This window comes from Equus caballus, chromosome 14, assembly GCF_041296265.1.
Source record: "Equus caballus isolate H_3958 breed thoroughbred chromosome 14, TB-T2T, whole genome shotgun sequence".
NCBI classification, from domain to species: domain Eukaryota; kingdom Metazoa; phylum Chordata; class Mammalia; order Perissodactyla; family Equidae; genus Equus; species Equus caballus.
In genome coordinates this window covers 22,457,195-22,467,689 of record NC_091697.1, presented here as the reverse complement: position 1 = coordinate 22,467,689, position 10,495 = coordinate 22,457,195, and the positions used below count along the sequence as shown (strand labels likewise).

Here is a 10,495-nt window from a genome sequence, read left to right as displayed (position 1 = left end):
ACCTTAAAGATAATTGAACTCACAGAAACAGAGAACAGATGGGTGGTTGTCAGGGGCGGAGGGGGGGTTAAGGTGGGGTGAAGATGGTCAAAAGGTACCAACTTCCATTATAAAATCAGTAAGTCGTGGGGATGCAGCGTACTCCATGGCAGCTGTAGGTAACAGTACTGTATTGCATATTTGAAAGTTGATAAAAGAGTAGATTTTAAAAGTTCTTATTACAAGGAAAAAAAATTGTAACTATGTGAGGTGATGGATGTTAATGAAACATTGTGGCAATCATTTTGCAATGTATAAATATATCAAATCATTACATTGTATACCTTAAACTTATACAATGTGTTGTGTGTCATTTATATCTCAATAAAACTGGGAGGAAAGCAAGTAACTAGAGTCCAGGCTAGAATTTAGAAGAGTGCTTATCACAGTGAGTTGGGTAAGGGCTTTCCAAGCATTACTTAAAGATCAGAAGCCATGAAGGAAAATATTAATGGATCTGGTTACATAAAAGTTAAAAATTGTAGCTTGTTAAACAACACCCTGAGCGAAATGAAAACGAAAGTGCATACATGGGGCTGGAGCAGAGGTCTGCACCGTACACAGTAGGTAAAGAGCAAGCGTCCTTAGCATGCCAAATCTTCTTACCAATCAGTAGGAAATCAATAAGCAGTCTAATCAAATTTGATTAGAAAAGCAGTCAAGTCACAAAAAGGAAAACCCAACAGTGAATAAGTAAGAAATACATTCAGCTTCACCAGTAATCAAAGAAAAACAGAACACTCCACAATTAAATACTGTTTCACACCCATTGAGGTGTGAGGTAGAAATTTTATGTCAATTTGTTTCCGCCTCGAACGACTCACCAGCTGTCCTAGCACTGTTTACGGAATGCTGTATGTACCGCCCCACTTAGGTGAAGTGGCCCCTGTGTCATATGGTGTTTCATGTCGCCTCTTCTCACGGAAAGACTGCCCTTCGCTAGGTGTAGGAGGGAGAGAAGTGGGTTCTAGGTGGAGGGATCCACATTTGCAAATGTGCAGCCTGCAGTGTGAAAAACAGCACCATCTGTTCTGGAAGGAGCTGGAACTTCCACAAGGCTGTGATGAGACCACATGTGCTGGGAGCTGGGAGGACAGGAAGCAGGTAAGCCTGGAAGTGTGGAATGGGGCCACCCACCGGATTCTTGAAGGCCATGTTATGGCTCCTAGGCTTCATCCCTGAGGGAACGGAAGGTGGTGAAAGGTCTCCGGAGGCTGGGGAGAGACCTATTCCCAGCACAAGGCTGGGGAGCGGGAGGGTGGGGGCTGCTGAAGAATTGCCGCAGGAGAGAACATCAGCTGACGCCTGACTTTTCTAGTCAGGCGAATCCTTTCTTGCTCCTTTCTTTCTCTTGTAGCTCACATCCCCGAGGGGCAGAGACCTAGACAGGCAAGACTGGGAGGGATAGCTGCATGACGCCGCAGGCAAGAGGGAAGAAACCTGTCTGTTTATTATCCCACCGTAGGGGCTAGCCTGCCCCTGATCGGTATGCGGGACCAGATATCTAGTCACCGTAATAAGATTGTGTGGGCAATCAGATTGATTGAAGAAATTTTATCATCCAAGAAAAAATCTTGGAGCCTGTCCTAAATTTCCTCCAGGGGCCTGGAGAGAACTTGCCTTAAACAATAAGTTTAAAGGGACACCACCACTAATAATAAATTTGCATTCCTTCATTATCCTCCGAAGCTACCTTGTTTAATAAATCAGTGGCTATTATTAATAGCGACCATGTGTCTACTTTGGTGAGAAACAGCCAAGTGATTGACGTCTGTGATCTCATTTAATCCTCAACATAGCTGGTGAAATGTGCATTTGTACCCTCATTTTGCAGATAAGCATTTGGAGGTTCAGAGAAGTTAAGTACCATGTCCAGCTAGCGCTTGCCAGATTTGGGATTTAAATTCAGATCATATTGACAGTGCTTTTGACATTGACCTTTTATCCAATCAGCCCTGCTGCGCTGCGCGGCTTGATGGGGACACAATCCTTGCAACCAGGCAAAAGTGATTGACCGGCAAGGGCTCTCCGTGCTGCCCCTGCCCCGGCCACTAGAGGGAGCAGTGGTTCCCCATCCATCTTTGCTCCCAGGTGTATCTTCTGTACATGCTAAGGTCAGGGGAGGGAAAATAGAAGATGGGTGGGGAGGAAAGGGGGTGAGGGAGACAGAAGAGAGTGGAAAGGACAGAAGGAGGTACTTTGGGAGAAGCTGGGAGCTGGACGCCAGGGAGCAGGGTGCAGAACGTGGGGCCGGAAGGGATTTCAGAAGGTGCTGCTGCACTGCCCCGGAGAAACTCAGGCAAAGAACTTGGGTGATACCAACAATCATTTCTGGTTGCCGGACTGTGTCTGTTGGACTGAGACTCTGCTCGGAGACTGGACGCTTGGGCACAGCTTCATAAACACTCACCAGCAAGAAGTAGGCTCTCGTGGGCAAATGATCATGTCCCTTCACGGCTGAGCAGAACCTGACACCTTGCTAAGGACTTTGACGTCGATGCTCTCTTTTTTGCTCATGCAAATCTGTAACATAAATACCATTCTACTCATTTCGTTGGTTAATTAATACTGCATTATTGAAGAAACTGTAGAAAAATTAGGCAGCATCTGAGAGTAAGAAAATGTTCTCCCCAAGAGAGAGGGCACAAAACCATTCGTGGCTTCTCTGCAATGTCATAGGGGAGTTTTGCAGGCAGAATAATGTAATAATAACCACTGCTATTTATTGACCCTGCTAGGTGTGGTACCTGCATTATCTCATTCATCAGACCCTGACACTTTCCAGAGAAGAGTCTGTTCATTTTCCCATCTTCCAGATGAGAAAGGTGAGACCCCGAGGTGGTGAGTGCATTGGTTTCTTGGGGCTGCCAGAACAATGTGCCACAGACTGGGTGACTTTACCAGCAGAAATTTATTATCTCATGGTTCTGGAGGCTGGAAGTCTGAGATCAAGGTGTGGGCAGGGTGGTCCCTTCTGAGGGCTGTGAGGGAGGCTCTGTTCCAGGCCCCTCCTAGCTTCTGGTGGCCTCTGCTTCCTTGGCTGTAGATGCCGTTTTCTGTCTTCACTTATCTTCCCTGTATGTGGCTGTGTCCTAATTTCCCCTCTTCTGCCTCCAGTCATATGGCGGGTCGGGGGGGGGGCAGGGGGGGCCCATCCTCAAACCTTCGTTTCATCTAAGCTTCATCTTCTGCAAAGACCCTATTTCCAAATAAGCTCACATGCATACAGACTGGAGGGTAGGACTTTACCATCTTCTGAGGGGACACAAGTCAACCCATGATAGTAAGTAACTAGCTCAAGGCACCAGCACAATATGTCATAGTGGAAATGAACACCCTTGGGTTCAAACTGGCTCCCAAACCAGTGTGATCTTTTGCACGTGACTTCGTCTATCAAGTTCTGCCTCAGTTTCCCCATCTGTCAAATGGGAATAGTGATACCTACTCATAAAGTTGTTGCCAGAATCAAGAAAGCTCGGGAGTGTAAAGTGCCTGGCACAAAGTCTGTCTAATCGTACCTTCCCTGAGCTCTGTTCTTCCACTTGGAGACCTCTGGGCCGTGGCCCACCTCAGCCTCCCTCCTTCAAGGAGGAGGCAAGGAAGAGGAGAAGGATCAGCCAGCCAGCTCTGGGAGAAACCACCCACCTCCCACAGACTCAGCCCCAGCCGCTGATTCTCCAGCAATGCTCATTCCCTTGAAGCCGCTTTATTTTCCAAAGGGCTGAAATGGCAAAGCTGGTTTCCATATTGACTTATGAAATGATGTGAGCACTTAGGGAGGTGAAGGAGGGGACAACAATAACCATCAAGTGTATGAGAGGTGATTTTATGCAGGCAGGAGGCCATATCTTTTTCATTTTCACTGGGGATAAAAAAAAGGGAAATGGGCTCCTATTTCTACAGGAGAAATTTAAATAGTATGGGACCTGCTTATAGGGCTGATAGCAGGGTTAGCCTTGGGTGACCCTGGGAATAAAATGAAATTGGCTATTCTTGTCATTTCACTTCTCCTTTCAGCTGTTGCCAGAGACCGACCATTTTCAGGCTTCCCATTGGCATTGCCGGCTTTGAGCAGAGGGCAATAGACCATCGCTTCCAATTAGCATTCACTTAGCCGTGCATTCACAAATATTTATTGAGCGTCCACTGTGTGAGGGTGGCTAAAAAGAAACAGCTTCAAAAGCTCAGTTGCCTAACCCAACATGAGTTTGTTTCTTTTTTAGCAAATGTCCAACATGAGTGCCCCTGGTGAAGCTGTTCCTGAAGGCAGTTCTCCTCCAAGTAGCGAGCTCAGCGACTGGAAATCCTTCCATCCACTATCTAAGCCCTCCTCTAGGCCCTCAGAGTTCTCTCCACACAGGCAGAAGATGAGAAGGCATGGGGATTTGTGCTTGGGAGGGTGTGGTGGATCCGGCCTGGAGGTGGTGACATCCCTTCTGACATCCCATTGGCCAGAATCAGTCACATGGCATTGTCTACCTGCAAAGGAGGCTGGGAAATGTAGTCTGCATGAGGAGGAAAGAAAAGGTAAAATGCTAGCCAGTCTCTATGGCAAGTGTGGGAAATAGTTGCTCTCGCCTCCCCATTGCCTGTACGTTTGTTGAATCAATGTTGATTTATGTGTGTGCTGAACCAAGTCATGTGGCGGTGCTGAGGCTAAGGAAGTGGATTCAATACGACCATACCAGCTGAGCGCTGTCCCTGGCTTATCACATGACACTGCGTTGCTTTTCACGTGTCTGTCTTTGCAGCCGTTACCTTAGGGGTCACATCAAATCCCACTGTAGTTGCTGGACCCATGTCCCCTGCCCTTTCAGTGCACATCTTCCAGCTGCCCGGGGGCTTCCTCTTGCTACTGGAGCTCGGCAAGCTCACAGCCTCCAGGATCAGCCCTCAGCTGCAGCCTGACAGCATTGCTGCAGGATCCTCCACTCTCCCACCCTGGGCAGGATAATCCTGAGCCTGTCTGGCCTCCTGGAGTTTTCTTGGCTTGATAAAGTGCCAGTAACCCGCAGCACTGTCTGGCTTGATAATGCGCTGTGTAACTGGCTGCCTTCCTGCTCTAGCTGCACTGCCTCGCTCCCCTCCCAGCATTTCCCTTCACCTCCCAAGTTAACGACCTGAACCCAAATCTTTATTTCAGTGCTGGCATGTGGAGGAATCCAAGATAAGACACTGTCTTTGCCTTGAAGGTGCTTGCTTCCTCGGAGAGGGTCTGTCTCTTGTTCACCCCTGTTTGCTCAGAGCCCAGAGAAGCTGCCCCTTTGTTCCTCCCAGAAGCACACAGTGAGGCCCTGTGCTTGGTGCTGGGACATGAGGAAGCAGTGAATGAAGGGAGCAGTGCAGCTTCTGCATGGGACAAGTTCAGGATCTGGAGTGTTGGGCCTGAGGTCCTGGTGAGAACCAGGATGTCCAGACTAACTTCTGCTGAGCTCCTTGGTATGAATGCTTGATATGCATCCCACTGCCTACCTTTTTTTCTTTTTTAATCTTCTCTGAATTTCTAGCAAGGATCTCAAATCTGAATTCTTAATCTCATCCCTCACCTCATTCAGTCTTAACTCAGATGCCACCTTCTCAGTGAGGCCATCACTGAGGACCATTTTTAAAGTTGCCACTCTTACCTCAACACTCCGTGTTCCCCTTCCCTGCTTGGCACTAACACCAGCTAACAAACTCCGAGTTTAACTTAAACTTATTGTTTTGTCTGCCTCTTCCACCAGATTTAAGCTCCACAAGGCAGGGATTTTCATCAGCTTCATTCAACACTGCATCTCCAACATCCAACAATGCCGGCCACATAAAAAGCTCTCAAAAATTCGCTTGTTAAATGGCTGAATGAACTTGTTGAATAAACCAAAGTGAACATTGTCAGTGAGCAGTTGGAAATCGGAGGCTGGAGCTTGGAAGAGGGTGCCAGCTGAGGGGTGTAGAACAGGGCAGTGATCAGGGTCCCTGCAAAGGAGAGAGAACAGAGGAAAGAGGTCAGGGTTAAGGATGGGTCTCGGGAAGCCCTTTTGGTGGAGTAGATAGTGGAGGAGAGAGGAGCAGGAGGGAGCCAGCCAAGCACTGAATGGTCGGGGAGAAGGGATGGCCCAGATCGTGCAGAATTTGCAAATTGAGAAACACCCAGGTGCTCAACATCCGACTCAGTTCTTATTTTTCCCATCTTCCTCTATTAATGAATAACCTTTGCTCATGCCATCCCTTTTAAATTAGATACTCTATGAAGACCTTTAAGCTTTGTTCTTTTTCATGACGACGTCTCTGGAAATATTTATTTGATATACAATTTGTTAAAAAATTAGGTTAAACTCCATAAAAATTATCTCCCATCTGGAAACGTAACAAAACTAGTATTTGAGCTGGGATCCAGTCCTCTTCCTGCAGCAGAAATGAGCATCCCACATGTGTGCCTGTGAATTTCCACTTAGCCATTATGCAATCTTTTTTCTTTTTTCTTTTCTAAAAATGAGCCCGTGTTTCTGAAAAAAGCTACAATAGTCATCTTTGGCAATTATAAAAATTTTCTCCAGATTAAGACATTCGTTTCCACATCTGGCAAGGAGGAAACAGCAGGAAGTTACACGTGTCCTGAATCCTCATTACAACCAGTGTTATGACTCTGTTTTCTGAAAGGAGGTCCAAGAGTCTGATGGTGGGGACGCTGCAAGCCTTTGGTGTCACCATAGATTTTGGAGTTTTCTTTTTGTTTTAGTGGCATGTGACCTGCATGGGCAACCTCGGGTATTTGGCTGACCAGATGGGGGTGCTGAGGCACGGAGCTTCCAGAACAGCGGCTGCTACACAAAGGCATTGTTCTTTGACTTCAGAATACCTTACATAATACTTCAGAATAATTTTTCATACAATTTGAGAATTTTAGAACTGAGAAAAATTCTTAATGTTCCCCAGCCCCTTCATTTGGATTAATTGGTTTATTTTTAGACTTAGTTCAGCAAGATTGTTAAAAACATTTACCGGAGATTAAGACAGACCTGGGCGCAATCCTCGCTACCCCGTTCACTGGTTGTGTGGTCTTGGACAAGTCATTCACGCTCTGAGTCTTCTGGTCTATGAAATAGGAATAATGAAAACATCCTTGTCAGGTTATTGTGAGGATCGAACATGTAACAGAGTGTCCCGGACACAGGGTGTATTTGGAAAAGCTTAACCGTGATTGTTATTGTTAGACAGAATCTACGTTTCTGGGACAGTCAGCTCTTGCAATTCAGTGTCACAAAAGTCATCTTGTTCTAGTGACAAGAACATTTGAGTGATCATCTCCATTTCTGGCAACTGGAAAAGGGTCAGGTCTCCGGCCCGGAAGTGGGGAGAGTCTTTTGAATTAGGATTATTTGCATGGCCAACATCCTAAATCCAGCCTCTTCCTCTCAACTCTGCTGGGTTTATACCAGAAAGGTGAGACTGTGGCGTTTCTTTGTGTAAGTAAATGTTCTGGAACAGGTCATAAAGAGAAGACCAGACTACTTCAGTCTTCCCCAGGCAAGATCTATGTTGTTTCTAAGGAATACGTGATCTATGTTGATTCTTGACCAATGGGTCATCCACAACAGCTGGCAGAGATGTATTTCCTACTCATCCAGAACCAGCTTTGATTTTTTACCAGGACTCCAGGAAAACTACAACATTTCATAAAATCTTCCTCAATAGCCATTTGCGTGTGTGTCGGGGGTGGAGGGAGGGGGAAGACCTTCGACTTTTCAGCTGACAGCTTTGCTCAGCATTGCCGTGAAAGTCTCCTGGGCAGTTAGTACTGTTGGCTGTCATTTCCAACCTCCTGAGTTCCAGTCCGGTTTTAATACTGAGATCCCATCTGTCAAAGAGCGTATTGTTTAGAAGTATGGTCTCCAAACTTTTTTTCTTTGGCAAACCAATCAGTACAAAAATTTTGAGTATGCATCTTCAATAATTATGTCTATTTATTATTTGTAAATTATACTCTTGTACTTCTACACTAATATATTATAAAACATGTATGAGAAAAACAGAATTTTAAAGTGTACCACTCAAAACAAGAAGAAATAAAATTTTAATACTTTCTTCTTAAACCCAATTTATCTTGTTCATGGCCAAAATTGATATATACCCCCAACACTGTAAGAGGAGACAGGACTGGAAGCAAATAATTGCATATTATGGTAGGTGTCATACGGAAGAGCAGACAAGAGGAACCAAGCATTCTTCCCTGGAAGATGAGCAGAAATAACAAATGAGTGGTAACCCTTAAGTTAGGTCTTGAAGGATGAACAGTTCTCCAGGTGAACAGTAAGAGGCAGGAAAATTTCAGGCAGAAGCATGCCAAAGTGAAGGCAGCTGGAAAAGACGGCAGGTCAGTTACGTCTGGAACACAATGCTCATGGGGCAGAGAACGTGCAGCATAGGCCTGGAGAGGAAATGTGGCACCATCTTGCCAAGGACCTTGAATGCCACGCCGAGGAAGGAGAACATTATCTTGTGGAAGAGATAAAAGGAAAGGTCGGTCTGGGGGCAATGTGGAAGGTGGGTTGGAGGAAGAGACGCTCAAGGGGTGTTAGTTAGGACACTTATGATAGTTCATGGAGGAAATGATAGGGATGGAAACTAAGGAGAATGGTAGTAATGATGGAAGAGAGGGGCTGGTTCTGACAGCTTAAAATGAGGGAGCTTAGGGTGTGGATAAGTGGATATGTTACACAGCCATTTCCAGGCCCTCCAGATTTTTGGTGCTGTGGAGAATTCCCTTGGATAACAATGTCAATTACCTGCTTAAAAACTTTTATTAGCTTCCCATTTATAGTATATTACATTAATGACCAAGTTCTTCACCTCTCTCTGTATTCACACCCTTTGCCAAGTGACTGCTCTACTCTTTCCAGTAAAGAGACAATCTATTTTCTTACCCCTTGAATCTGAGCTTGACCACATGACTTGCTTTGGCCAATAACATGAGATGGAGGTGACAGTGCAGCCTGGGGTCTGCTACCTGCCCACTCGTGCTTCTGCCATCATCATAAAGTGTCCTTGCTTGGGCTAGTACACTAGTCCTAGAGTGATGAGACTTGTGGACCAGAGCTTCCCCAGCCACACTCATCCTAGAGCAGAGCCCCCAGCTGGCCTGCATATACATGGGAGAACACAGCCAAGATCCACCAAGTACAGCCAGGACCAACCAAGCACAGACAAGATCCACCAAGCACACAGCCAGGACCAACCAAGCACAGACAAGATCCACCAAGCACAGCCAAGATCAACTGAACACAAATAAGATCAAGTGAGCACAGCCAAGATCAGCTGAGTACAACTTAGATCAATCATTCCCAGCTGATCCATAAATGTGTGATTTATAATTGATTGTTGTTTTAAGCCACAAGATGTGGGGTAATTTGTTATGCAGCAACAGCTAACCGATATTCCATCACTCTTCAGGTAAAGCTTTTAACTCCTCCAGGTGACCTACAACACTCTACTGGATGTCTCCTCTTGACCTTTATCTCTTATGTCTTCTCTTTGGTTTCCTAAGCTCCAGCCACACAGGTATTTCAATTCTCCAACACATCCCACCCTCCCCACTCCAGGATTTTGTATGTCCCTTTGTTCAGAATGCTCTCCATCTCCTACCATCTTAACCTTGTCACCATAGTTAATTTCTACTGATTGTTCTAAATTCTGTTCAAATTTTGTTTCTCCAAGAAGATTTCTCTGACCTTGGTGCAGTCATTTCTCCCATTCTCAGCACTCTGTACTTCCTTTTCTTTTTCTTTCTTTCTTTCTTTTCTTTTTTTTTTTTTTTTTGCAGAGGAAGATGGGCCCTGGGCTAATATCTGTTCCTAGTCTTCCTCTATTTTATGTGGGATGCTGCCATAGTGTGGCTTGAGGAGCGGTGCTAGGTCTGTGCCCAGGATCTGAACCTGCGAACCCCGGGCTGCCGAAGTGGAGTGCACGAACTTAACCCTATGCCACGGGGCCAGCTCTCAGCACTCTGTACTTTTTATCCACAGACTTTTGTCATAATTATAACATAACGATTGCCTGTATAACTAAGCTCTGTGAGGGTAAGGACTATGCCCATCTTGGCTGCCTAACACAGTGCTTGGAAATTAAAAGAAGGATGAAAGAAAGAGTGAGTGGTACAATGGATAGAGGGTTCTTGAAGTTCTGGTCTCTGATCTGGTAACTAGAGAGTCTATCTGTGAGGTCCCTGAAAACTCAGAGACGTATTCATCTGTTTTCTCGAAGCTGCTGAGGAGGAAAGGAGACAGGAAATCTGCCTGGGTGGATGTGCTCGCCAAAAATCCTCAAAGCTGTCACAGTGTTTCCGCCATCAAGGCAGAGGCTGAAGGGACCACAAAGGAAGGGAACCAGTGCCAACTTCTGGGGGAACTTTTGGGACCAAACTTGGCTAAATATTCTTACGAGCCTCTCTGCCTACATCTGCAGTTGCTTTTAGGCACAA

The 10,495-nt window shown here is 45.8% G+C and overlaps 1 long non-coding RNA gene across 1 annotated transcript; it reads left to right on the top strand.

Annotated features, from left to right (window-relative positions):
- The first annotated feature begins 907 nt into the window (after nt 1-907).
- On the top strand, nt 908-8,111 carry LOC138917549 (uncharacterized). Its single transcript, XR_011425732.1, has 3 exons — nt 908-1,143; nt 2,778-2,864; nt 4,263-8,111. It is a non-coding gene; the product is annotated as an uncharacterized lncRNA (long non-coding RNA).
- The last annotated feature ends 2,384 nt before the right edge of the window (nt 8,112-10,495 follow it).